Source organism: Heptranchias perlo, chromosome 1, assembly GCF_035084215.1.
Source record: "Heptranchias perlo isolate sHepPer1 chromosome 1, sHepPer1.hap1, whole genome shotgun sequence".
Taxonomy (NCBI): Eukaryota; Metazoa; Chordata; class Chondrichthyes; order Hexanchiformes; family Hexanchidae; genus Heptranchias; species Heptranchias perlo.
The window spans coordinates 138,093,844-138,120,243 of record NC_090325.1 but is presented as its reverse complement, the minus strand read 5'-3'; the positions used below and the strand labels follow the sequence as shown (position 1 = coordinate 138,120,243).

General features: G+C 41.8%; 1 protein-coding gene across 2 annotated transcripts in view; it reads left to right on the top strand.

The window, feature by feature from the left end:
• The window catches only part of slc2a9l2 (solute carrier family 2 member 9, like 2), a 396,296-nt gene that overhangs the window by 2,742 nt on the left and 367,154 nt on the right, over window positions 1-26,400 (top strand). The gene's annotated exons all lie outside the window — the stretch shown is intronic.

Below are 26,400 nucleotides of genomic sequence, written 5' to 3'. Positions count from 1 at the left end.
CAGACCTCCACAACCACCATCACATTGTCCAACGCAATAGATCCAGAAATGTTATTTCGTTGGTATTTAATAGTCTTATAGCAGAATGGATAGCAAGCCGGCTACAAAGCAGACTGGCGAAAGGTGGGAAGTGGTGTTCCATAGCAGACGGCGCTGGGACCGCTGTTGTTCACAATTTACATTAATGATTTGGACTCGGGATGAGAAGTACAATTTCAAAATTTGCGGACGACACCAAGTTGGGTGTAGCTAATATGAAGGAAGAATGCGTCAAAATGCAAGACGTTGATAAACTTGCAGAATGGGCGTGTATTGGCAAATGAATTTCAATATAGATAAGTGTGAGGTGGTGCATTTTGGCAGGAAAAATAAGGAGGCCACATACTGCTTGGATAATAAGAGTCTAAATGGGGTAAAGGAGCAAAGGGATCTAGGGGTACAAATACACACGTCACTAAAAGAAGCGCCGCAGGTTAATAAGGCCATTAAAAAAAAGCAAACCAAACACTGGGGTTCATTTCTAGAAGGAAAGAATTGAAAAGCAGAGACATTATGTTAAACTGGTACAGAACCTTGGTTAGACCACACTTGGAGTACTGCACAGTTCTGGTCTTCATATTATGAAAAGGATATAGGGGCATTGGTGAAGGTGCAAAAAAGATTCACAAGGATGATATCAGATCTGAGAGGATATACTTATCAGGAAAGGCTGAACAGGCTCTTTTCTCTAGAAAATAGAAGACTGAGGGGTGACCTGATAGAGGTCTTCAAGATAATGAAAGACTTTGATAGGGTAGAGGTAGAGAAAATGTTCCCACTTGTGGGGAAGTCCAAAACTAGAAGTCATAAATATAAGATAGTCACTAATAAATCCAATAATGAATTCAGGAGAAACTTCTTCACCCAAAGAGTGGTAAGAATGTGAAACGCGCTGCCACAAGGAGTAGTTGAGTCAAATAACGTAGATGCATTTAAAGGAAAGCTAGATAACCACACAAGGGAGAAAGGAATAGAAGGGTATGCTGATGGGGTTAGATGAATTGGGAGGGAGAGGGCTCGTGCAGAGCATAAATGCCGGCATGGGGCCGAATGACCTGTTTCTGTGCTATAGTTTCAATGTAAGTTGATGTATTTACACAGGCTTTCTTATTTGAGAGCCTTGTGTTGCAATTAAACAAACAAATACAGTCATGACTCCCCCAAGTTTGGATCTCAAGAAACTATCTCCTGCTATTATCAAGATAAATGGGATCTATCGTGAATTAACGGAGGTGAAATTCTTGGCTCATAGTACAAAACGTGCAATAGTGAATTGGCAGCCATTTAACACTCTGCCAACAGACGTAATGTAAAACGGGCAACTGATTCGCTAAAGCCTGTTTTGCAATACCGCCCAAGACAATATTCACCCACCAACCCCCATGAGTCTGGGAAGAGTCAATTGACTCCCATTGTGTCAGTTTGAAGTAGACTGTCAGCTGCAGCATTCCACATACTGGCCTGTCTGGCTTTAATACATATCTCCAATGCCTGGCCCACTAACAAATAAACCATTGTCTCAGCGGTTGCAGTACATGGCTGTAAAAAATTTTTTAAACCTGTGTGAACTCACTTTGATTAACAAATATCTCTCAAAACTAACTCAATTCCAAATCTTTCCTGAAGAAAAATGATCACAAAATCCTGAAACGCCACATCCCTACTGGAAGGAAGATCATCCCCTAGCTCCCTTTTCAATTCCCTTCATTATTTTAAAAACCTCGATTAAATCACCCCTTAACTTCCTCTTCTCTATGGAAGATAACCCAAGATTATCCAGTTTTACATCATAACTAAGTCCCTTTAGCCCAAGTATCAACCTGATGATAACTAGAGATGAGAAAATTAAAGAGTGAACTAATCAAGGTCTTTATTCCAGGTATTATCTGACAAATACTGCTCATTACTTATAATGTTCTTTAATACTTTTGTTTTCTCCTTTACTGATTTTTGGATCTGTTTCTGAATACAGTATTTATAATTTCCTATTTCTGTAATTATACGTTCCTTTAATAAACCATTATATAATTGACCAAAATTTGCAGTAACAGGGCATCTAACCGCATCCGCCGTTAGTCAGACATGCCCTTGTACCTTTAGGTTTTTAAAATTTTTGCGTGGTAAGTTGCTGAAAGTGCAACTGGTAACGTCGCAGTGAGGGAAACAGGGCATTTGGGATCTGAGTGAACAGGGCAAGCAACAGGGTATCTCCTTAACCAATCAGATTGAAGGATTGTGAAATTAACAGCACAAGGACTGAGAAGGAAGTGTAAATTAGAGTGAGAGAATTCAACGTCAAATCAGGTACAGAAAGAGAAATAAAGAGAGGGAAGTAAAGATTGGAATAAGAGAGAGAAAAAAGGGACAGAAAGGAAAAATAAAAAACATTAGTTTAAAATTTTACATTTTTTAAATCTCCAACAACAATTAAAACCTGAAGGAATGAGACTCCACACTTGTAATAGTTAATTTTCAGTGCCAGAGAGGTTGAATGGCAGTAATTAACACTTAACACATTGTTAAAAGAGTACTTAGACTTAACTTTCTGTGGCGAGCTTAGTTCATATCTACCGCGCAAATACATCAACTTCACATCGTTCAAAGCATTTCAACGGTGAGGCAGACAGCGAGATGCTGTTTTTAATAAGCTAACGGTGGAGCAGTGCATCTTGGACAGCAACTTTTGGATCTCCGCGTTTAACCGCACATCTGCCCCTCATCTGAAGTTGCAGCAGCAATAGCGCATAAATAACGGCGAGCACCATTAACCTCACCGTTATTTTGATAGTAAATTATGGCCCATTAAAAATAGTGGATGCTCACAACAGTCCAAAGGTAATGCACTTGTAGGTGGTGCTGCGACATAACGTTATCGGGAGTTTATTGGGAGACCTAGAGAAGCAGATTTAAACAGAGCGCAAGAGCAGCAGCAGCAGAGCCTATCAGGATACCCAAAACGGCAGAGGGGAAACAAACAGAGGGGAAAACAGAGTGGAAAACAGAGTGAGGAGCAGTGGAGCCAAAGAATTAAAACTAATTGTTTAATTTATCATTTCTCTTAAGTATTAAGAGCATAATATCCTTTAGTGCCGAGAGTGAGTCAGTGTAAGTATTTAGTTTATTGGTAAGTGTTATTAGTGGATATTGTGTTTCGTGGTTAGTGTCTTTAGTGCTTGGTAGTGTTTTTAGTGGTTAGCGTGTTAGTAATTGTTCAGCTTTAAGGTTTTTTAACTAACAGTTTGAAAAAAGCGGGAAACCAGAGCAGTTAAACAAACTGAGGGAAAAAACCTCAAAAGGTGATGCGATAGTCAGCACAGAGCGGGGAGTGGCGAGACCCGAGAAAATTAAATTAAGTTTGAGCACAGAGGTTGGGAAAGACAGAGAGTGAACCTCTAATGGAGTGAAGTGCTAACAGAGGGAGGACATTCAATTGGGAATTTGATGAGTGCGGGAATTAGGTGCAGAGGGGGAAGGAGGTGAAAAGTGATTTAAACTAAAAAACCATAGAGTAAGACTGAGCGGAGCATAAAGGGAACCACACGAGGAATCAAAACAAGGCAAGGAGGAGCGCCAAGGGTAAGTCAGTAAGTATTTAGTTCATTGGTTAGTGTTTTTTAGTGGTTGGTTAGTGTGTTTTAGTGGTTAGTGTTTTAGTGTCAGATAAACAGTGAAGTGCCTTAAAACTAAACAAGCAGTTTAAATAACTGTTAGCTAACATGGCAGGACAGCTGGGGCCCACCGCATGCACATCCTGTGCCATGTGGGAACTCCAAAACACTTTGTGTGTCCTGGAAAACCACATGTGCAGGAAGTGTCACCAACTGCTCGAGCTCAAGCTCACAGTTTCTGAGCAAGAGGGGCAGCTGGCGTCACTACAGTGCATACGGGAAGCTGAGAGTTGCATGGATAGCACATTTCAGGAGGTGTTCACCCTGCAGCTACAGAAAGTTCAGGCGGAGAGGGAGTGGGTGACCATCAGACAGACTAGGAGGAACAGGCAGGCAATGCAGGAGTCCCTGGGAGTGTAGCACTCTGAAACCAGTATTCGGTGTTGAATATCAGTGAGGGTGTTGACACCTCCTGGAACGCAGTCAGGAGAAAATCCACAGCATTGTGGGAGACTCGGCTGCACAGGGGGGCAAAAGAAGTGCAGTTGTTTTGGGGAATTCTAGAGTCAGGGGGATAGAAGGTGTTTCTGCAACCACCGTGTGAGTCCCGCATGGTGTGTTGCCCCCCTGATGCCAGGGTAAAGGACATCACTGAGAGGTTGCAAAACATTTTGAGGGGGTAGGGGAACGGCCAGAAGTCGTTGTCCATGTGGGAACCAATGACATAGGAAGGAAATGGGTTGAGGTGATGCACTCAGAGTTTCAGGAGCTAGGGAGGAGGTTAAAGAGCAGGACCTCAAAGGTAGTAATCTCTGGATTACTCCCAGTGCCACACACTAGTGAGTATAGGAATAGTAGGATAAGAAAGGTTAATGTGTGGCTGGAGCAAAGGTGCAGGAGGGAGGGATTCAGATTCTTGGGGCATTGGGACCAGTTCTGGGGCTGGCGGGATCTGTTCAAGATGGACAGGTTACACCTCAACAGAGCTGGAACCAATGTCCTCGCGGGGAGTTTAACGAGTACTGTGGACGAGGATTTGAACTAATTTGGCAGGGGGATGGGCGAGAAGAAACAAGGTGCACAGAGTGCTGGGAGAGACAAGTAGCACTAGAGTAAAGAATAGTTCAGAAATAGGAGGGATCAGACAGGGGGCAAATGAGATTGGAGTACATGTGCGTAAATGCACGTAGCTTGCTAAATAAGGTTGGTGTGCTGCAGGTTCAAGTTGGCACATGGGATTATGATATAGTGGCAATAACAGAGACCTGGCTCAAAGAAGGGGGGGATTGGGTACCTAATATTCCTGGCTACAAGGTATTCAGGAAAGCTAGGGCAGGAAAGAAAGGCAGGAGTTGGCAATATTGATCAAAGAAACTATTATAGCATTGGAAAGGGATGATGTAGTTTTGGGGTCAAAGCCAGAATCTATTTGATTAGAATTAAGGAACAATAGAGGAGCTATTACACTACTGACAAAGAGGGGGAACAATTCCTGAAATGTGTTCAAGAAAACTTTCTGGAACAGTGCGTTCCCAGCCCAACCAGGAAGGAAACAGTGCTGGATCTAATTCTGGGGAATGAAGTGGGGCAGGTGGAGGATGTTTCAGTGGGGGAACATTTGGGGAACAGTGATCATAATATCATTAGGTTTATAATAGATATGGAAAAGGACAGGAACAATCAAATGTGAAAATACATAACTGAAGTACAGCAAATTTCAGTGAGTTTAAAAGGGATCTTGCCCAGGTGGGTTGGAATCAAAAATTGGTAGGCAAAACAGTAATTGTACAATGGGAGGCCTTCAAGGAGGAATTGGTTCGGATACAGAGTAGACACATCCTTACGAGGGGGAAAGGAAGGGCACCCAAAGCTAGAGCTCCCTGGATGACTAAAGTATAGAGATTAAAATGAAACAGAAAAAGGAGGCTTATGATGAATGTAAGGTTCATAATACAGTAAAGAACCAGGCTGAATACAAAAGGGAATAAAAGGGGCAAAGAGAGAGTATGAGAATAGATCAGTGGCTAACATAAAAGGGAACCCAAAAGTCTTTTATAAACATAGATATAGTAAAAAGGTCATCAAAGGAAGCGTGGGATCGATTCGGGACAAAAAAGATCTTCTTGTGGAGGCAGAGGGCATGGCTGAGGCACTAAATGAATACTTTATATCGTCTTCACCAGACAAGAGGATGCTGCCATTGTAGCAGTAAAGGAGGAGGTAGTAGCGATAAAGAGGAGATTCTTAAAAGATTGGCAGTACTCAAAGTAGAAAAGTCACGCGGTCCAGATAAGATGCATCCTAGGTTACTGAGGGAAGCACGGGGTGGAAATTGCGGAGGCTCTGACCACAATCTTCCAATTCTCCTTAGATATGTGGACGGTGCTGGAGAACTGGAGGATTGCAAATGTTACACACCTGTTCAAAAAAGGGGAGAGGGATAAACCTGTCAATTATAGGCCAGTCAGCCTATGTAGGTGGTGGGAAAACTATTAGAGACAATAATCTGGAACAAAATAAATTGGCACTTGGAAAAGTATGGGCTAATAAATGAAAGTCAGCACGGATTTGTTAAAGGAAAATCGTGTTTGACTAACTTGATTGAGTTCTTTGATGAAGTAACGGGGAAGGTAGTGCGGTTGATGTTGTGTATATGGACTTTCAAAAGGCATTTGATAAAGTAACACATAATAGAATAGTTAGCAAAATTAAAGCCCATAGGATTAAAGGGACAATGGCAATGTGGATACAAAATTGTCTAGGGGACAGAAAGCACAGAGTAATGTTGAACGGTTGTTTCTCAGACTGGAGGGAAGTATATAGTGGTGTTCCCCAGGGATCAATATTAGGACCACTGCTCTTTTTGATAGATATTAATGGCCTGGACTTGGGTATACAGGGCATAATTTCAAAGTCTGCAGATGACATGAAACTCAGAAATGTAGTAAACAATGTGGAGGATAGCAACAGACTTCAAGAGGGCATAGACTGGTGAAATGGGCAGACACATGGCAGATGGAATTTAATCCAGAGAAGTGTGAAGTGATGCTTTTTGGTAGGAAGAATGAGGAGAGGCAATATAAACTAAATGGTACAATTTTAAAGGGTGTGCTGGAACAGAGCGACCTGCGGGTGTACATACACAAATCTTTGAAGGTGGCAGGACAAGTTGAGAAGGCTGTTAAAAAAGCATATGGGATCCATGGCTTTATTAACAGAGGCATAGAGTACAAAAGCAAGGAGGTTATGCTAAACCTTTATAAAACACTGGATGGGTCTCAGCTGGAGTATTGTGTTCAATTATGGGCACCACACTTTAGAAAGGATGTCAAGGCATTAGAGAGGATGCAGAAGAGATTTACTAGAATGGTACCAGGGATGAGGGACTTAAGTTATGTGGAGAGACTGGAGAAAAACTGGAGTTGTTCTCCTTAGAACAGAGAAGGTTAAAGGGAGATTTGATAGAGGTGTTCAAAATCTTGAACGGTTTTGACAAGGTAAATAATGAGAAACTGTTTCCAGCCGCAGAAGGGTCGGTAACCAAAGGACACAGATTTAAGGTGATTGGCAAAAGAGCCAGAGATGACATGAGGAAACATTTTTTAGGCAGTGAGTTGCAATGATCTGGAATGCGCTGGTGGAAGCAAATTCAATAGTAACTTTCAAAGGTGAATTAGATAAATCTTGAAGGGAAAAAATTTGCAGGGCTACGGGGAAAGAGCAGGGGAATGGGACTAATTGGAGAGCTCTTTCAAAGAGCTGGCACAGGCACCATGGGACGAATGGCCTCCTCCTGTGCTGTACCTACTATGATACTATGAACACAAAAGCAAAATACTGCGGATGCTGGAAATCTGAAATAAAAACAGAAAATGCTGGAAAAGCTCAGCAAGTGAAGCAGCATCTGTGGAGAAAGAAACAGAGTTAATGTTTCAGGTTGAAAGGTCTTCGGCCTGAAACGTTAAATCTGTTTCTTTTTCCACAGATACTGCCTTACTTGATAATACTATAAACGCTAGCTGCAAAAAGGATGTGAATACGTTAAAAAAAACCTCTACAAGAATCTGCACCTAAAAAATTAAGATAAAATTTAGCCAAAGAATAAGATGAAAGGTCACCTGTGATTGTCCCTGATTGGCATTCTCCTGGAGGCAAAATTCACACCCCAGCACCCTCCCACCTGCGAATTAGAAAAACTTTCACCCCCTCCCCCCCACCACTAATGCAGAAACAAAAATTCCTCTCCCTTCCCTAGTAAGACAGAAATTGCAAAATTCACATACTGCTGAGGCCAAATCACCACACCAACCACCCCATGTCTGTTCAATGATGAAAACCACAATTAGCCTCTCCAGCTGAGGCAACACTTCCACACAGGACCCCTGCCTACTACTGAGACAAAATCACCAAGCAGAATTCCCCCCCCCCCCACCACTGAATGAAAAAAACCCCTACTGATTAAGAAAATCTGTGCCAGCAAGCCACTACCCCCCAAACCGTCCTCTGCTAAGGTAACATCCGCACTCCACCTCCCCCCTGCCAAGGCAAAAGTTGACCCCATCTCTCCCCCTCACCATCACTGCCCTCTCTCCCTCCCGTCCTTTTGCCCCTTCCCACCCCTCCCATTCCCCTTCTTCTCTTCCCTCCCCACCATCCATCTCTGCCAAGTCCATTGCTCCCCTTCCCATCTGGCTGTCCCCTTTGCCCTTCCCCTTACCCTTCATTTTTCTGTCTTTCCTCCCACTTTAACCCTCACTCTCCCTTCCCTCTCCACTCACTCTCACTCCTCTCCCGCCACCTCTCTGTGCCCTCCCCTTCCCCTACTCCTCTCCACACTCTCCTCCCCTTCCCTCCCCTTCTCCTCTGCTCCTTCCTCCTCTCTCAGTCCCATTCCACCCTCTCGCCCTCTCCCCTTTTCCTTCCTCCTCTTATCTTCCTGGCACCCCATCACCAGCCCCCCTCCCCATCCTTATTTTCTCCCTTCACTCTCTCTTGCCTCCCCCTCTCCTCTCCCACTTTCCTTTTTAGATCCCCAGGACTAATATCCCCTTCTCAAAAAAAACTTGACCCTCTATCCTTGCAAGCTATCACCTCATCTCCAACCTCCCTATCCTTTCCCATGTCCTTGAATAAGAACATAAGAACATAAGAAATATGAGCAGGTGTAGGGAATTTAAGGTCTTTCCCAGAGATTCATGGATCTGGACGATAGTTCAGGCAAAGAAAGCCATCTGATGTGGTAGTTTTGTGAATCAAAGTGATTCTTTATTTAGTAATTTAAAAAGAGCACATAACAAGCACGAAGGAACTCAATCAATACAAGGATTACCCTACCTGATAATACAAGTGGGGGTTCTCAATGCTCCTTACTTAATGATTTAAAAGAGCACATGAGCAGGCATGAAGCAAAGCGAGCAAGTAGCATATACAACGTTATGCATCAAAGCAACTGTCTAGGTCTAGAAGTAGGGTGTCAATTGTTGCAGTAACAGGTGCTTCGTTGAGAGATGTGCTGAGTGATGTGTTGAGGTTCTTCTCATCAACGTTTGTCTTTTCATCAAAGTTTAGAGACAAAGTGGTTTGGTCAAAGTTCAAAATCATAGTCTTTTTGTTAAAGTTCAGAAACAAAGTCTTGTTCGAGGAGCTCATACTGCTGTCGTTAACTCTTGAAGCTTCTTCCAGCTTCTCCAATGTTGTCTGTTGTCTGTTGTTTTGACTACTACGATGTTTTATCTTTATATGCTTCTGAGCAAATGGATGTGAACCAAGTTATGAGAAGGCCAATTTGTCCATAGCATTAAGATGGATGGCTGGTTGGACCACTCATGGACCATATGAACCCCTTATAGCCTCCTCTCTATGTGAAGCCAGGTGTCCTATCAGTTCTTTGTCCTTCGCAGTTGTTGTTGACATCGAAAACCTTCTGGAAGCTTCTGGAAGTTTCTCCTTAACATTTGTTATTGAAAGTCACAGCATGTCCACAGTTTCTGTACTGTATTGCTCCTGCAGTGTTAAACTGATGTCCAACTGTCCAGTTTAAATGGTCTGCACTTCACTGTTTTGCAATTATGCATTTATACTGTAATGTCCAGGGCAAATTAGCCATTGCTTTCAAATGTACTGTAAATGTACTATCCAAGTGAATGTCCCAATCCTTAAAGGGACTGGTTAACCCTTTATATTGAATCATCCATTAGTTCAAAAGAATAAAATGGGGTTTGACCCAATGTCCAAAATCCTTACACAGGAGTAGGCCATACGGCCCCTCGAGCCTGCTTCGCTATTCAGTAAGATCATGGCTAATCTTCGACTTCAACTCTACTTTTCGGCCTGATTCCTTTTATTCCCAACAAGATACAACAAAACGCACAGAGGTAAATTCTTTGAGTCTCCACACAAAATTATTTGCATCAGATAATCAAAGATTTGTTATCATAGTTATCAATCACAGCAGAGGTCAAGTCAACAACTTGTTTAATTCCAGCACTGGGAAAAGAGGGAGCTGTCGGGCTATATTTCTTCTTTGAAAAGGATACGCTAGTTATTTGCAAGGGTTAAGCAGAATAATTGGCTGTATGTACAAATTGTGAGTTACTGAGAGACTGGGAAACATTTTGTTTTTAAAACAAATTGTCTTTGCAATAAGACAAGTACTCCAGATATATTGTAACTATCAGTCAATGCTTGCAGGTTGTATGTAGGGGGACCTCTGACTATGGTCTGTTCATTTAGTCTGTGCTTTTAAGAGGATCAATCATTGTTTCACAATTTCCCAAAGCTAATCGCTAATTTGATAGCGATACAGAATTTATCCATGTGACCTGTTGAACTTTGTCCTGCACATCTGTCTAATAAACTACTGGACTTTGTGCTGTATATCTTCAAAGATGTAAAGGAAATTGCAGTGTAAATCTTTGACATTCAATCAATGAAATGAAATCAATGAAATTGTTATTTCATTCATCATATTGGGGGTGAATTTCTGCAGAGGTTCTCTTGATCAACTGTAACTTTGGCAGAAGAGTCACTGAAACATGCAAAAAATTATAGAAATGATGTTTACACCATTTTCTGCAGTTCCCAGGCTCTTTCACCAAAGTTACAGGAAATTAGCAGAATAACCCCTGTGGAAATTACCCCCATTATCTTTAAGGGAAATTCAATTAAGAAGATCTTGGTGGTAGATCCTGACTTTGTGCGATAGTAAAAATCACCCATTTTACACTATCGCACAAGTCAAGATCTACTCCTTGGTTTCTGCAAGACAAATTTAACCTCTTTTGTTCTCTCACAACCTTCAACACATTTTTTTCACTCACTGATCAAAATACCACCTTTTTGGAAAAACTGTCATGCTGTTTCACATTCCTGCTTTTAAGCCTTAAGATATCAAAACCAACTCTTCTGTTAACTCTTTGATACAGAGGTTCCTACACATCACAAAATTTCATACATAGGTACAAGTAACAAAAAGGAACAGATCTCAAATACAATGGTCGATATCTTGGAAGATATGAACATTTTACAAGTCTATGTTAAATAAGCAAATCTTTACAAGAGACTATACCAGAGGTAAATTTTAGTCATCAGTACTTTTTGGCATTGAGATTTACATAAGGAAGTGCATATCAGGAATTCATCTGTGACTTTTTTTGTCAGTAACTGAAATTTCTGTGTCCAGAATAAGGGTTTGAACAAATAACATTTGTCTTTCACATCTTTTAATGCCTTCATTAAGGTCTTTACTTGAAGGCCTCAACCTCTCCCAAAAACCTGGGCTTGGAATTCATACTTTTGCCCAGAGCTACTGATGTTAGATGAATTCAGTTTGTGTAGTGAGATCATGCACAGTATACATATTTTTTCAGGATGTATCAGTACCATCCAGTAGTTGAATTGTTGTAATATTTTCTTTAGCTTCTAGCAGTTTCTGCTCAGTTGTTTTCAAAATTATTTGATGAAAAGCTAGAGAACAAATTACAAAAATTTTATTTACGTAAAATTTATTCTGACATTTTTCTTAAAAAAAGAGGCTTTGCATTTGTTTTTTTAAAAAACAGAGCTGTGTGTGTATGTGAGAGAAAGAATGACAGATAGCTGATTATACATCTGTTGTAGCTTTTGTTTTCTGTTCTATAAACTTCAGTAAGTGCATTTAGTTGAGACAGAGTTCCTTTCCTCCTCCTAATTTGAATTCATTTTTCAAGCATAACACAAATGAGTTGAATTTTGAAACAAACTGCTTCTAAGTATTACACAGTTATTATCTGTGTTATATTAATATGAGGAAAAATCAGGGCTGCCAAATGCACAAATGCACAAACCCTGGCCAGAGTACCTTTCTTCATCTTAATTTGGGTTCTTTCTCAAACAAAAAAAATGCCTTGAGTTTTGAAAGCTCTAATTATCATCAGCATTTTTCTATAGTTAGCTTCTATAGTTTTATAGTTAGTAATTAGAATGTTCAGATTTTCCTCCAGGTATGTGTGTGTGTATGAGAGAAAGAGAGAAACAGAAAGACTAAAAGAGAAAGACAGAAAGAAACAGACACAGAGATGCATGTCCATCATAAAACTCAAAATTTCACATATACTGAGATCTTTTAGAAAGTCACAAATTAGGCTGCATAACATGGGATATCTCACCAGTGCTGTCATGCCCATGCTCTGCCCCTCCCATCACTACTAATAGATAGCAGGAATTTGTCAGCGAGCCAAACCCAGCTGTGCCAAAGCTTAGTTTTGTCTTCAACCGTTCTGGCAAACGGCAGGTTCCCCCTCCACAGCAATGCTAGATCAAAGAATCCTCAGTTCTGCAAAACACTAGCAGCCCCATTGCAGTCAAACCCCAGTTCTGCCAAATCCCAGGACCATTCCCCAGTCCTATCATAGCCCAGGACCATTCCCCAGTCCTATCATAGCCCAGGACCATTCCCCAGTCCTATCATAGCCCAGGACCATTCCCCAGTCCTATCATAGCCCAGGACCATTCCCCAGTCCTATCATAGCCCAAGACCATTCCCCAGTCCTATCATAGCCCAGGTCCATTCCCCAGTCCTATCATAGCCCAGGACCATTCCCCAGTCCTATCATAGCCCAGGACCATTCCCCAGTCCTATCATAGCCCAGGACCATTCCCCAGTCCTATCATAGCCCAGGACCATTCCCCAGTCCTATCATAGCCCAGGACCATTCCCCAGTCCTATCATAGCCCAGGACCATTCCCCAGTCCTATCATAGCCCAGGACCATTCCCCAGTGCTATCATAGCCCAGGACCATTCCCCAGTGCTATCATAGCCCAGGACCATTCTCCAGTCCTATCATAGCCCAGGACCATTCCCCAGTCCAATCACAGCCCAGGACCATTCCCCAGTGCTATCACAGCCCAGGACCATTCTCCAGTCCTATCATAGCCCAGGACCATTCCCCAGTCCTATCATAGCCCAGGACCATTCCCCAGTCCTATCACAGCCCAGGACCATTCCCCAGTCCTATCATAGCCCAGGACCATTCCCCAGTCCTATCACAGCCCAGGACCATTCCCCAGTCCTATCATAGCCCAGGACCATTCCCCAGTCCTATCACAGCCCAGGACCATTCCCCAGTCCTATCATAGCCCAGGACCATTCCCCAGTCCTATCATAGCCCAGGACCATTCCCCAGTCCTATCATAGCCCAGGACCATTCCCCAGTTCTATCATAGCCCAGGACCATTCCCCAGTGCTGACATAGCCTAGGACAATTCCCCAGTCCTATCATAGCCCAGGACCATTCCCCAGTGCTAACATAGCCCAGGACCATTCCCCAGTGCTATCATACCCCAGGACCATTCCCCAGCCCTAACACAGCCCAGGACCATTCCCCAGTCCTATTATAGCCCAGGACCATTCCCCAGAGCTAACATAGCTCAGGATCATTCCCCAGAGCTATCATAGCCCAGGACCACTCCCCAGTGCTATTACAGCCCAAGACCATTCCCTAGTACTTCTAAAACCCCAGACTATCTCAATATTACCAAGGTGCAAGAATGTTCCCACGTGCAGCTAAATCCCATTCCCCTACCCGGACTTCTAATTACCAAGGCCCTGAGATTCTGTGTCCTGCGATCCTCTATCATAAGTTCACCAGAATGGGACTTCTGCCCATCCAACTGACCCAAATCTGAACCCATTCTAAATTCCAAGGTCAGCAAATTTAAATATTGCTGGGTGGGGCACAAAAGCACATGTCCTGCCAGCAACTGTCTAGTTATGCTGGGAGGCCTAGGAAATTAATGATGGGTGGGGTGGGACGGGGATGGGGGAGGGGTTCAGGTGGGGTGGAGGAATCTCTGGTAAAGGTGGAAGTGCTGCTTTTAAATCGAGACTGCCCTCAAAGCAGTACTAGTGTAGGGTATGCCTTATTTCCTGTGATTCTAGGAACAGGACAAATAGTCAAGCAAAGACAGTCATCCTCACTCATGGTACTTTCGTTAATCAAAAGTAATTCTTTAATGATGTTATAATTCATACGAGAATTCATGAAGCAAAATCAAACCATACATAGACTTTCCTCTATAAAATCCCGTTATAGACTTAATAATTCACAACGTTATTATGTAATGACTTAACAATTCATACATATATCAGGCAAATCATGTAATATGTACAACCTTAAACCAAGGATTTTGCTCATCGAGACCTAAAGGTTGATCAGCTCTTCAGTCCACGAGGTCCTCTTCTTCTTGCATAATGTTCAACTGCAGTGTGCGTTCCTTGTGACTGCCTGTGTGGTAAAGAGGCTGTTCTTCTCTCAAAGTCTTCTGTTATATTGTTTTTACCAATAGGTTGTAGGATTGGGGAGGGTCATTCTTTTTGTCCAATCACTCCCTATTGCCATGCCTCAATCATTAACATACCTCAATGATTGACAGCTTAGGCTTTGATGACTGGAGACCCTTTGATGCAGAAAAGGCCATGTGCTCGAACCGTGGAATGTAAAAGGTCCCTTTACTATCTCTGTTTATGACCTTTTGAATAGAAATAGCCTCTTTCATTTCTATACACAGACTTTCTTAATGGTCCTGATGTCACCAATTTTGATTCCTTCAGTGGTTTCAAATCCATTCCTTATACCATTTGACGATGTGCCGGATGCAATACTATTTGACGTTTTACAAATCCCAGTTCTTGGAACAGATTACCAGATAGGAATGAGAGGCCCATGCATTTTTCACACCTATCATTGCTTTCCTGATCCAAAGCCTTCAGTCTATGTCCTTGTTTCCTTTTCTTATATTGCCCTCTGCTGTGTTGAAAAGCTTGTGTTTCCAAACGTTTAAGTGTTTTGAAAGCCTGACAACGCTTTAAGCTCAATATTATCCATCTAGCTTATTTCTTTAATAATCTAGATATCTTTCCGCAGTACAATGCCTTCGATCCTGGAACTCAGACTTCTCCAATGCCATCAGTGTCAGTGAGGGAAAAACAGGATTTACGAGAACAGTTTACTACATTACTGTGTTTGCAGGTTTTCAAATGTCGTTGTTTAAAAGGGGCACCCTTTCCTTCAAATGTCTTTTGTTAAAGGGGTTTTGAATCCCACACTAGCATGCAGCATTTTCAAATCAGAACCGGGAAGAAGAGAGCCCAAACCTTCTTAAGGAATGTTGTATGATTATGACTAAAATTAGGCATGAAGATGGACAGAATATTGGAAGTGGATGGCAAGAGACTTACCAATATAGCTAGTTACCCTTTTTTTATAGTAGTATAAGTTAGATCAGCGGATCCCAGGGCAGAAGTGATAAAATTTAAGATTTAAAATACCATTCTGGCTTAAAACCTTAATTTGAATTGATGCAACTTAACTAGGATGGACTTATTTTACACCCTCCCTCACTTCTAGCAAAATTTAGGACAGAGTCAGGCTTAAAACCAGCATCCCTTCTCACAATCCCAAATTCCAATCCATTCCCCCCCATTGGGTCCTTTGGGTTTACCCCCTACCAAACTGTCGGAATCTCAGGTATCTGCCTCCAGTTGTTGCATCTTGCATACCATCTTACTGTGTATTCACACTTTAAACATGGTGAAGGATAAAAATTAAATGAATGGATATAAAATAAAAGCCACTCATTTACAGTTGTCAAAGAATAATGGACAGAGCTGTGGAACTCAATCCTCAAAGCACCAGGAAAATTCCCAGAATGCTAGCCAATAAAAATGGAATTTGAGTTATTCAGTCACTGTAAATCAGTGGGCCTGATGTTATTCCCTACATGGCATGAACACCCCTATTGTTATAAAATACTGAACAATCTGACTCATGAAGAGCAACACCACAGAAGATCTACCTCTTTTTAATTAAAATTATTGGATGGAATATCATGAGGTGTATGCCCAAATTCTTTCCATGCTCTCCAGTTCCTTGTGTCTGGCTCGGTCCTAAATTTTGCTACAAGTGAGGGACGGTGTAAAGTAAGTCCCCCCTAGCTAAGTTGCATCAATTCAAATTAAGGATTTAAACCAGAATGGCATCTTAAATTCCATCACTTCTGCCCTAGGATCCATCAACCTAACTTATTCTACTGTAAAAAAAGGAGTAACTTGCTGTGCCAGGAACACTGAAGATGAAAATTTACCACCAAATATTTTCACTCAAAGGAACATTAATGTTGAAATCAAGGAAATGAACTGATTTGATCTTTTCATCAAAGACACAATTTGGTCTTTTATGTAAATGAAACAAGCAACTCAGACTTTGCTACAGGATAAATCATTCTGATAAAGACTTAAGAGTTTAATTTGAAATCTCCCTAGATAGAACAAATCTTGTGATCTGAATTATTGTTGATGAAATCCTTGTGGTTATCACATGGCTACTCTTCAGCTCATTTTTTGAGTTTCAACATAATCAATAGAGTAGAAAATGGAATTGATGCTAAAGGTTGACTTTTGAGCATCACTCAAATGTTATCATGAACTTTTACTTTCAGTGAAGAACATTAATTATTTATTTTCTGAATTACAGAGGCAAGTTAGTTTTAATCACAGTAAGTATTTTAGTTCTTTTGATCTCGGAAAGTTCACATCTGATTGGCTCTCTGAAGCAGCTTTTAGAACTAATGTAATATTTTAAAGGTGAGGGGATGGATTTTATTTTATGTGTTGATGTTATTCAAAGTCAGTAGCAAAATGTTGTCTGACTTAGACTTTTATGGCAATGTAGTACCTTTGTGTAGATTTTGGCAGGCATGTAGCTACTGAAAGCTACATGTAAACTTTATGTTAATGTGGCTTGCATTGTATGTCGGAGTGAGTACAAAACAGGAATGGCTGTTAAGCGGGGCAAGTAAAGGAAGGCATAGAAAGGAAAGGAAAGGGAAGAAAGAAAGAAAGGCAGAAAGTAAGAAAGAAAGAAATAATGACAGAAAGACTTGCACTCTAGTGCCTTTCACGACCTCAGGGCATCCCAAAGCGTTTTACAGCCAAAGAAGTACTTTTGAAATGTAGTCACCTCCAGTGCCAGGGTTAAGGACATCTCCTCCGGGCTGGAGAAGAACTTGGAGTGGGAAGGGGAGGATCTAGTTGTCGTGGTCCATGTAGGTACCAACGACATAGGGGGACTAAGAAAAAGGTTCTGTTGAGAGAATTTGAGCAGCTAGGGACTAAATTTAAAAGCAGAACCACAAGCAAATTGGCATAGGGTAAATAAGATCAGAGAGATGAATGCATGGCTCAAAGATTGGTGTGGGAGAAGTGGCTTTCGGTTCGTGGGGCACTGGCACAAGTACTGGGGAAAGAGAGAGCTGTTCTGTGGGACGGACGCCACCTGAACCGTGCTGGGACCAGAGTTCTAGCGAATCGAATAACTAGGGAGGTAGATAGGGCTTTAAACTAAATAAGGGGGGGGAGGAGGGTCCTGGTGGAGAAAAATCTAGAATGTTATACAGAAAAGACAAAGAAGCAGTGCAGGAAAGTGATTGGGGTAAGAATAACTAGATTGTGTCAGGAAGGGACAGAGCGTACAAACAAAAGAGTGCACTAACAAATAGGGTCCGGGTAAGAAAAAATGGTAATAAGACAAATAGGGCCATAGTATAAAAAAATGTTAAGATGCCTAAAAATGTTAAAAAGACAAATCTAAAGGCACTGTATCTGAATGCACGAAGCATTCGTAATAAGGTAGATGAATTAAGAGTGCAAATAGATATAAACGGATATGATATAATTGCAATTACAGAGACATGGCTGCAGGGTGACCAAGTCAGGGAGCTGAATATCCAAGGGTATTCGATATTTAGAAAGGACAGGCAAAAAGGAAAAGGAGTGGGGTGGCATTGTTAGTAAAGGATGAAATCAGAGCAATAGTGAGAAAGAATATTTTGGCTCAGAAAACCAAAGATGTAGAATTAGTCTGGGTGGAGTTAAGAAGCACCAAGGGGCAGAAAACACTGGTGGGAGTTGTCTATAGGCCTCCAAACAGTAGTGGTAATGTAGGGGATAGCACCAAACAGGAAATTAGAGATGCATGTAACAAGGGTACGACAGTAATCATGGGTGACTTTAATCTACATATAGACTGGCTAAACCAAATTAGCAATAATACTGTGGAGGATGAATTCCAGGAGTGTGTATGAGCTGGTTTTTTAGACCTGTACGTTGAGGAGCCAACCAGGGAACAGGCTATCCTAGATTGGGTATTGTGCAATGAGAAGGGGTTAATTAATAATCTTGTTTTGCGGGATCCTTTAGGGAAGAGTGACCAAAACATGACAGAATTCTTCATTAAGATGGAAAGTGAAGTAGTCCAATCCGAAACTAGGGTCCTAAATCTAAACAAAGGAAACTACGAAGGTATGAGGAGTGAGTTGGCTATGATAGATTGGGAAGCTTCATTGAAAGGCATGACGGTGGATACGCAATGGCTAACATTTAAGGAACGAACGCATGAATTGCAACAATTATACGTTCCTTTCTGGCGCAAAAACACAAAAGGAAAAGCGGCCCAACCATGGCTAACAAAAGAAATTAAGGATAGTATTAGATCCAAAGAGGAGTCATATAAAGTTGCCAGAAAAAGTAGCAAGCCTGAGGATTGGGAGCAGTTTAGAATTCAGCAAAAAAGGACCAAGAGATTGATTAAGAGGGGAAAAATAGAGTATGAGAGTGAACTTGCAAGGAACATAAAAGTAGACTGTTAAAGCTTCCACAAGTATGTAAAAAGAAAAAGATTAGTGAAGACAAATGTAGGTCCCTTAGAGTCAGAAACGGGAGAATATATAATGGGGAACAGGGAAATGGCAGAGCAATTAAACAAATAGTAAAAAAACAATTTGTGAAAAAGTAATGCTGGAGAAATTAATGGGACTGAGAGTCAATAAATCTCCAGGGCCTGATAATCTGCATCCCAGAGTACTAAAAGAGGTAGCCATGGAAATAATGGATGCATTAGTTGTCATCTTCCAAAATTCTATAGATTATGGAACAGTTCCTGCAGATTGGAGGGTGGCAAATGTAACCCCACTATTTAAAAAAGGAGGGAGAGAAAACAGCGAACTACAGACCGGTTAGCCTAACATCAGTAGTAGGGAAAATGCTAGAGTCTATTATAAAGGATGTGATAACAGGACACTGAGAAACTATCAACTGGATTAGATAAAGTCAACATGGATTTATGAAAGGGAAATCATGTTTGACAAACCTACTGGAGTTTTTTGAGGATGAAACTGGTAGAATAGATAAGGGAGAACCAGTGGATGTGGTTTATTTGGATTTTCAGAAAGCCTTTGATGAAGTCCCACATAAGAGGTTAGTGTGCAAAATTAAAGCTCATGGGATTGGTGGTAATATACTGGCATGGATTGAAAATTGGTTAACAGACAGGAAACAGAGAGTAGGAATAAATGGGTCTTTTACGGGGTGGCAGGCGGTGACTAGCGGGGTACCGCAGGGATCAGTGCTTGGGCCTCAGCTATTCACAATATATATCAATGATTTGGATGAGGGAGCCAAATGTAATATTTCCAAGTTTGCTGACATCACAAAACTAGGTAGGATCGTGAGTTGTGAGGAGGATGCAAAGAGGCTTCAAGGCGATTTGGACAAGTTGAGTGAGTGGACAAATACATGGCAGATGCTGTATAATGTGAATAAATGTGAATTTATCCACTTCGGAAGGAAAAACAGAAAGGTAGAGTATTACTTAAATGGTGATAGATTGGGAAATGTTGATGTACAAAGAGACCAGGGTGTCCTTGTACACCAGTCACTGAAAGCAAACATGCAGGTGCAACAAGCAGTTAGGAAGGCAAATGTCATGTTGGCCTTCATTGCAAGAGGATTTGAGTACAGGAGCAAGGATGTCTTACTGCAGTTATACAGGGCCTTGGTGAGACCACACCTGGAGTATTGTGGTGCAGTTTTGTTTTCCTTACCTAAGAAAGGATATACTTGCCATAGAAGGAGTGCAGCGAAGGTTCACCAGACTAATTCCTGGGATGGCAGGACTATCGTATGAAGAGTGATTGGGTTGACTTGGCCTGTATTCACTTGAGTTTAGAAGAATGAGAGGGGATCTCATAGAAACATATAAAATTCTGACAGGGCTAGACAGACTGGATGCAGGGAGGATGTTTCCCCTGGCTGGTGGGTCCAGAACAAGGGGTCACAGTCTCAGGATATGGGGTAGGGCATTTAGGACTGAGAGGAGGAGAAATTTCTTCACTCAGAGGGTGGTGAACCTATGGAATTCTCGACCACAGAAGGCTGTAGAGGCCAAGTCACTGGATATATTTAAGAAGGAGCTAGATAGATTTCTAGAGACAAAAGGCATCAAGGGGTATGGGGAGAAAGCGGGAATATGGTATTGAGATAGAGGATCAGCCATGATCATATTGAATGGCGGAGCAGGCTTGAAGGGCCGAATGGCCTACTGCTGCTTCTATTTTTCTATGTTTCTATGTTTCTTGCTCACTCACTTAACCCTTCTACATCCCTTTGCAGAGGCTTTGCGTTCTCCTCACAGCTTCCTTTCCCACCTAGCTTTGTATCATCAGCAAACTTGGATACGTTACATTCCGTCCCTTCATCTAAGTCATTAATATGGATTGTAAATAGCTGAGGCCCAATCACTGATCCTCACAGCACCCCACTAGTTACAGCCTGCCAACCTGAAAATGACCCATTTATTCTTACTCTCTGTTTTCTGTCCATTAACCAATCCTCCATCCTTGCTAATATATTACCCCAACCCCATGAGCCCTCATCTTATGTAACAACCTTTTATGTGGCACCTTATCGAATGCCTTTTGAAATTGTAAATATACCACATCCACTGGTTTCCCTTTATCTACCCTACTAGTTATGTCCTCAAAAAATTCTAATAGGTTTGTTAAACACAATTTCCCTTTTGCAAAGCCATGCTGACTCTGCCTAATCATGTTCTAATTTTCTAAGTGCCCTGTTACCACTTCCTTAATAAGCATTTTCCCGACAACTGATGTCAAGCTAACTGGCCTGTAGTTCCCTGTTTTCTTTCTCCCTCCTTTCTTGAATAACGGTGTTACATTTGCTAATTTCTAATCCATTGGGACCGCTCTGGAATCTAGGGAATTTTGGAAGATCATAACCAATGCATCCACTATATCTGCAGCCACCTCTTTTAGAACTGTAGGATGTAGACCATCAGGTCCAGGGGATTTGATGGCTTTCAGTCCCATTAATTTCTCTAGTACTTTTTCTTTACTAATATTAATTCCTATAAGTTCCTAACTCTCATTAGACCCTTGGTTCCCCATTATTTCTGGTATGTTTCTTGTGTCTTCAACTGGGAAGACAGATACAAAATATTTGTTTAACGTCTCTGCCATTTCCTTATTCCCCATTATAATTTCTCCTGTCTCTGCCTCTAAGGGACCCATGTTTACTTTCGCTACTCTCTTTTTTACATACTTGTAGAAGCTCTTCCAATCTGTTTTTATATTCTTGCTAATTTACTCTCATATTCTATTTTCTCCATTTTATCAATTTTTTGGCCATCCTTTGCTGGTTTCTAAAACTCTCTCAGTCCTCAGACTTATTACTCTTCTTGGCTACATTATAAGCCTCTTCTTTTAATCTAATACTATCCTTAATTTCTTTAGCTAGCCATGGATGGATCACTTTTCCCATGGAATTTTTATTTCTCAATGGAATGTATGTTCGTTGACAATTTTGAAATTTTAAAAAATGCTTGCCATTATCTACCATCTTACCTTTTAATCTAATTTCCCAATCTACCTTAGCCAACCACCCCCCATACTTATGTAATTGGCTTGATTTAAATTTAAAACTCTAGTTTCGGACTTAAGTATATCACTCTCGAACTCAATATGAAATTCTATCATATTATGATCACTCTTCCCCAGAGGATCCTTTACTGTGAGATTACTAATTAACCCTGTCTCATTACTCAAGACAAGATCTAAAATAGCCTGTTCCCTGGTTGGTTCCACAATGTCTTGTTCGAGGAAACTGCCTCGAATGCATTCCAAGAACTCATCCTCCAAACTACCAATTTGATTTGTCCAGTCTATATGAAGATTAAAGTCCCCTACAATTACCACATTACCTTTGTTACAAGCTCCTATTATTTCTTGATTAATACTCTGTCCAACAGTATAACTACTGTTAGGGGGCCGATAAGCTACTCCCACCGTGTTTTCTGCCCCTTGTTATTTCTTATCTCCATCCATACTAATTCTACTTCCTGATCTCCTGAACCAAGATCCTTTCTCACTACTGTCCTTATGTCATCCTTTATTATCAGGGCTAACCCCACTTTTCCATTTCACTGTCTTTTCAGAACGTCGAAGACCTTGGACTTTTAGTTCCCAACCTTGGTCACCTTGCAATCATGTCTCTATAATGGCTACTAGATCAAACCCATTTATCTCTATTTGTGCCATTAATTCGTCTCTTGTTGTGAATGTGCATTCAGATAAAGCGCCTTTAATTTTTTACCATTTTTCCCTGCTTTGACTTTATTTGTTGATGCTCAATTACCATTAAATTCTCTGTTCCTTCCTGTCACCCTCTGCTTATCTTTACCCAAATCGCTACACTGCTCTATTGCCTTGACATTCCTCTTTAGATTTCTAAATTTCCCCTCACCTGATTCCCCCCCCCCCCCCCCCACCTTTTTAGTTTAAAACACTATCTACAGCTCTGGTTATTCGATTCACCAGGACACTGGGTCCCAGCCCAGTTTAAATGGAGCCTGTCCCAACGGTACAGCTCTCTCTTTCCCCAGTACTGGTGCCAGTGCCCCATGAATCGAAACCCCTGTCTCCCACACCACTCTTTGAGCCAAGCATTTAACTCTCTGATCTGTTTGTCCCTATGCCAATTTGCGCGTGGCTCAGGTAGTAATCCAGAGAGTGTTACCTTTGAGGTTCTGCTTATTAATTTAAACCCTAGCTCCTCAAACTCCCTCAGCAGAACCTCATTCCTATTTCTACTTATGTCGTTGGTTCCTATCATGACAACTGGATCTTCCCCCTCATGCTCCAAGTTCTTTTATTTTTCAGCTGCGAGGAGATATCCTTAACCCTGGCACTGGAAACACAGCCTTCGGGTCTCTCGGTCGTGGCTGCGGAGAACAGTGTCTATTCTCCTGTCTGTACTATCCCCGATCACTACCACATTCCTTTTTACTCCTCCCAATTCAATGGTCCCCTTTACCATAGTGCCATGGTCATTTTGCCCATTCTCCCTGCAGTCCTTGCTCTCATCCATATAGGTAGCAAGGACCTCGTACCTGTTGGACAAGGTCAAGGGCTGAGGCTCCACCATCACTACATCCTGGGTCCCCATACCTGCCTGACTTGCAGTCACATCCTCCTGTCCCTGACCACTGACCAAATCTAAACTACTATCTAACCTAAGGGTTGTGACTGCCTCCTGGATCAATGATTTTAACTCGGGCCTGAGGGAGGAAGCCAATGTGGCTTTCCCACCAGGCTGGAGAGAGTCAGAAACTGCGGGGAAGATGAAGAAGCCAAAACAGTAAATATTTTCACTTTCCTTTGTGGGGCCAGAAGGAAAGTAACCCACCCAGAGTTAAAATTGGGTCTATTGTTCATGGTAAGTTGAAGAACACAATGGGGGTGAATTTCCTCGCCGTATAAATGGCACAGGGAATTTTTTTTTGTGAGGAAATTTGGTTCTGCCACTGGTGCGTCTCTAAAACATTTCCTTCGAGTTTCCTTGTGCTTTCTGCGCCATCCCACGATCGGCTCACCTAGGACCCACTGACCTAAGTTGCATATGTCAGAGTGAGAGCCAGTGGCATTGCAGCTGTGAGTTTCCTGGGTTTACACTGCTGTTGCACACAGGGTAAGTTAGACTCAGATATATGAAGCACAGTAGCTGCCGGGATCATCTGATCAAGGCAGAAGTGAGGTATTTATGAACTTGAAGAGTCTTGAAACTTTATACAGTGCTTTCTGTAGCTGGGAATGCTTTTTGAACCTTTTTTTTTTGCACTTTCCATTACAAAGACCTGTACTTGTATCTGACTGCCTCTCACAGGGTCAGTCCACCAGAAGATTTTAGGGCCCTCCCTCCCATAGTAAAGGCATCTCAGGACCAGGCATGACTTCCCTTATGGGCATGTCACTGTATGCCATTTTCATGAATGAGGATGAAAAGCATCACAAGATGGAGGAAAGGAGTCAGGCACCATTCAAGTAGGATGCAGCCCACCAGGTATTACCTCCCTCCTCAGAAAATATGCAGGCAGCACAGGTTATATCAGGACCTCTCTGTGGAGCTCTGCATAAGAAGAGTGCGTTTTACCAAAGAGGCAATAGGTCAGGTGTGTCACCTACTGCAAGTCGGCCTGCAGCCAAGCTCATCTGCCCGCACTGCTCTCTCAATGAATATGAAGGTGACCACTGCCCTCAGCTTCTACAGCACAGGGTCATATCAGACAGCCATGGGGGAATCTTTGCACCATCAGCCAAAGAGCAGTACAGGCATGTACTTGTCAAGTCGCTGATGCTCTTTAAACCAGAGCAGCCTAATCCATAAGCTTTGGTATCACAGATGGTCAGCAAAGATACAGGGCCATACTGTTTTTGTAGGGTTCCTGGCTTCCTCAAGGTCCAGCATGCAAGCGATGATACCTGCATTGTATTGAAGGGTACCTACAGAACATCCAACAGGATTCCATTCCCTCAATGTTCAGATAGTATGTGACAACAATCAAAGGATTCTCCGTGTCAACACCCAATATGCAGGAAGTTACCATAATGCTGAAAACCTTCGTCATTCAGCCCTCCCTGTCCTCTTTGGGGAAGAGAATCAGAAGTCATGCCTCAGGCCTCGGAAAGTTGGGCCAGGAGTATGAGGGGGAAAGTTAGTGCAGTAAGATGCAATATGCAATGTTGAGTGATTTTTTTTAAACAATTCTGTAATTTTTGACATATTTATTATGTTATGAATCTAATTGTTATGCAGTGAGTCATCAAACAACATGGCTGCCAAAATTACTTTGTAAAAATCTGAGAGATTTGATTGGATTGTTTCTTGTGGGCTTCTGGTTTCCTACCATTTGCAAGTTTGAGCAAATCAGTGGGGTAGATTTTAAATTTGCTGCTTGGACGTAAAACTAACGTTAGGTTAAATAATTCTGGAATTTTGTGAAAAGTTACTGAAAGAATATGCAGTTGACGTTCTTTGTTTTTACTTTATGGAAATTTTGAATCAGGTTTGTTGACCGGAGGTCACCGGTTACGGTTATTGGCTTAGTACAAAGAGAAGAGTCAATTCTCTCTTAATTCTTAATTCTCTTTATTAACGTTATTAGATCATGTGCATACCGCTTATACGTCTGGTTAGATATAGGCATGCAGTTTACAGCAGGTTATACAGTTTTATACTTAAACTAGGATTTAAATGCACACCCACTAGGTTTCTCTGACTAACACTCCCTGAGTGGTCACAGAATAGAAAGGATATTATATTACCTGGAAAGGAGAGCTGACGCTGGCCAGGTGTTCTGTTCTCTCTCTCTTGACGAAGTCTCTACGTCCCTGACGTAGCTACGTCCCTGACGTAGGGTCTCCCACTTTCGTGATGGTTAGTCTCCAGAGTTTCGCACACAAACTGGCACCAAGCCTGCAATTCTTCAGTCTTATTTCCAAGTCTGTCTTTTCGAATGATGCTGTCTTCTCCTGTTGGCTCAGATTTGCTAGAGTGGTCGGTGTCATCTCCTGATTGGCTCTGTTCCAAGGGGTTAGGTAGCATCACCTCATTACTCCTTTTCTAAATAAGGACTGGTGTCTCATCAGTCCCTTTGTCCCTTAGAAGCGTAACTAATTCAAACCGGTTCCGGCCAGCTCAGACCAGTGACTGAACACCAGGTCACTTCAGTTCAAAAGTTAGTCTCTTTGCCTGAGTGTTAGCAATTCGAAATAAACTCAGTAGTTTTCTGCAGCCCCTGGCCAACAGGTTGGTTGGAAGGCATAACATGGTCATTGTATTTTCGACAGACTAGCTTCAGAAGACAAAATGGTCTCTTCCCATTCCAGGGTTTCTCAGGCTTTTATGTTCATATGTTTCTCGATTCTGTGGCTTTTTTGCAAATTAGCAGAATTTTATGGAATGCTCCTTCAGGAGCCCATGCAGAAGGGGATCTTTCAAGCATGTTTTTTTGCTCAGTGCTTCAGAAAACAAGAATAGAATAGATGATTGGTTTTGATTCTATAGCATGTAATGCATTGGTATTG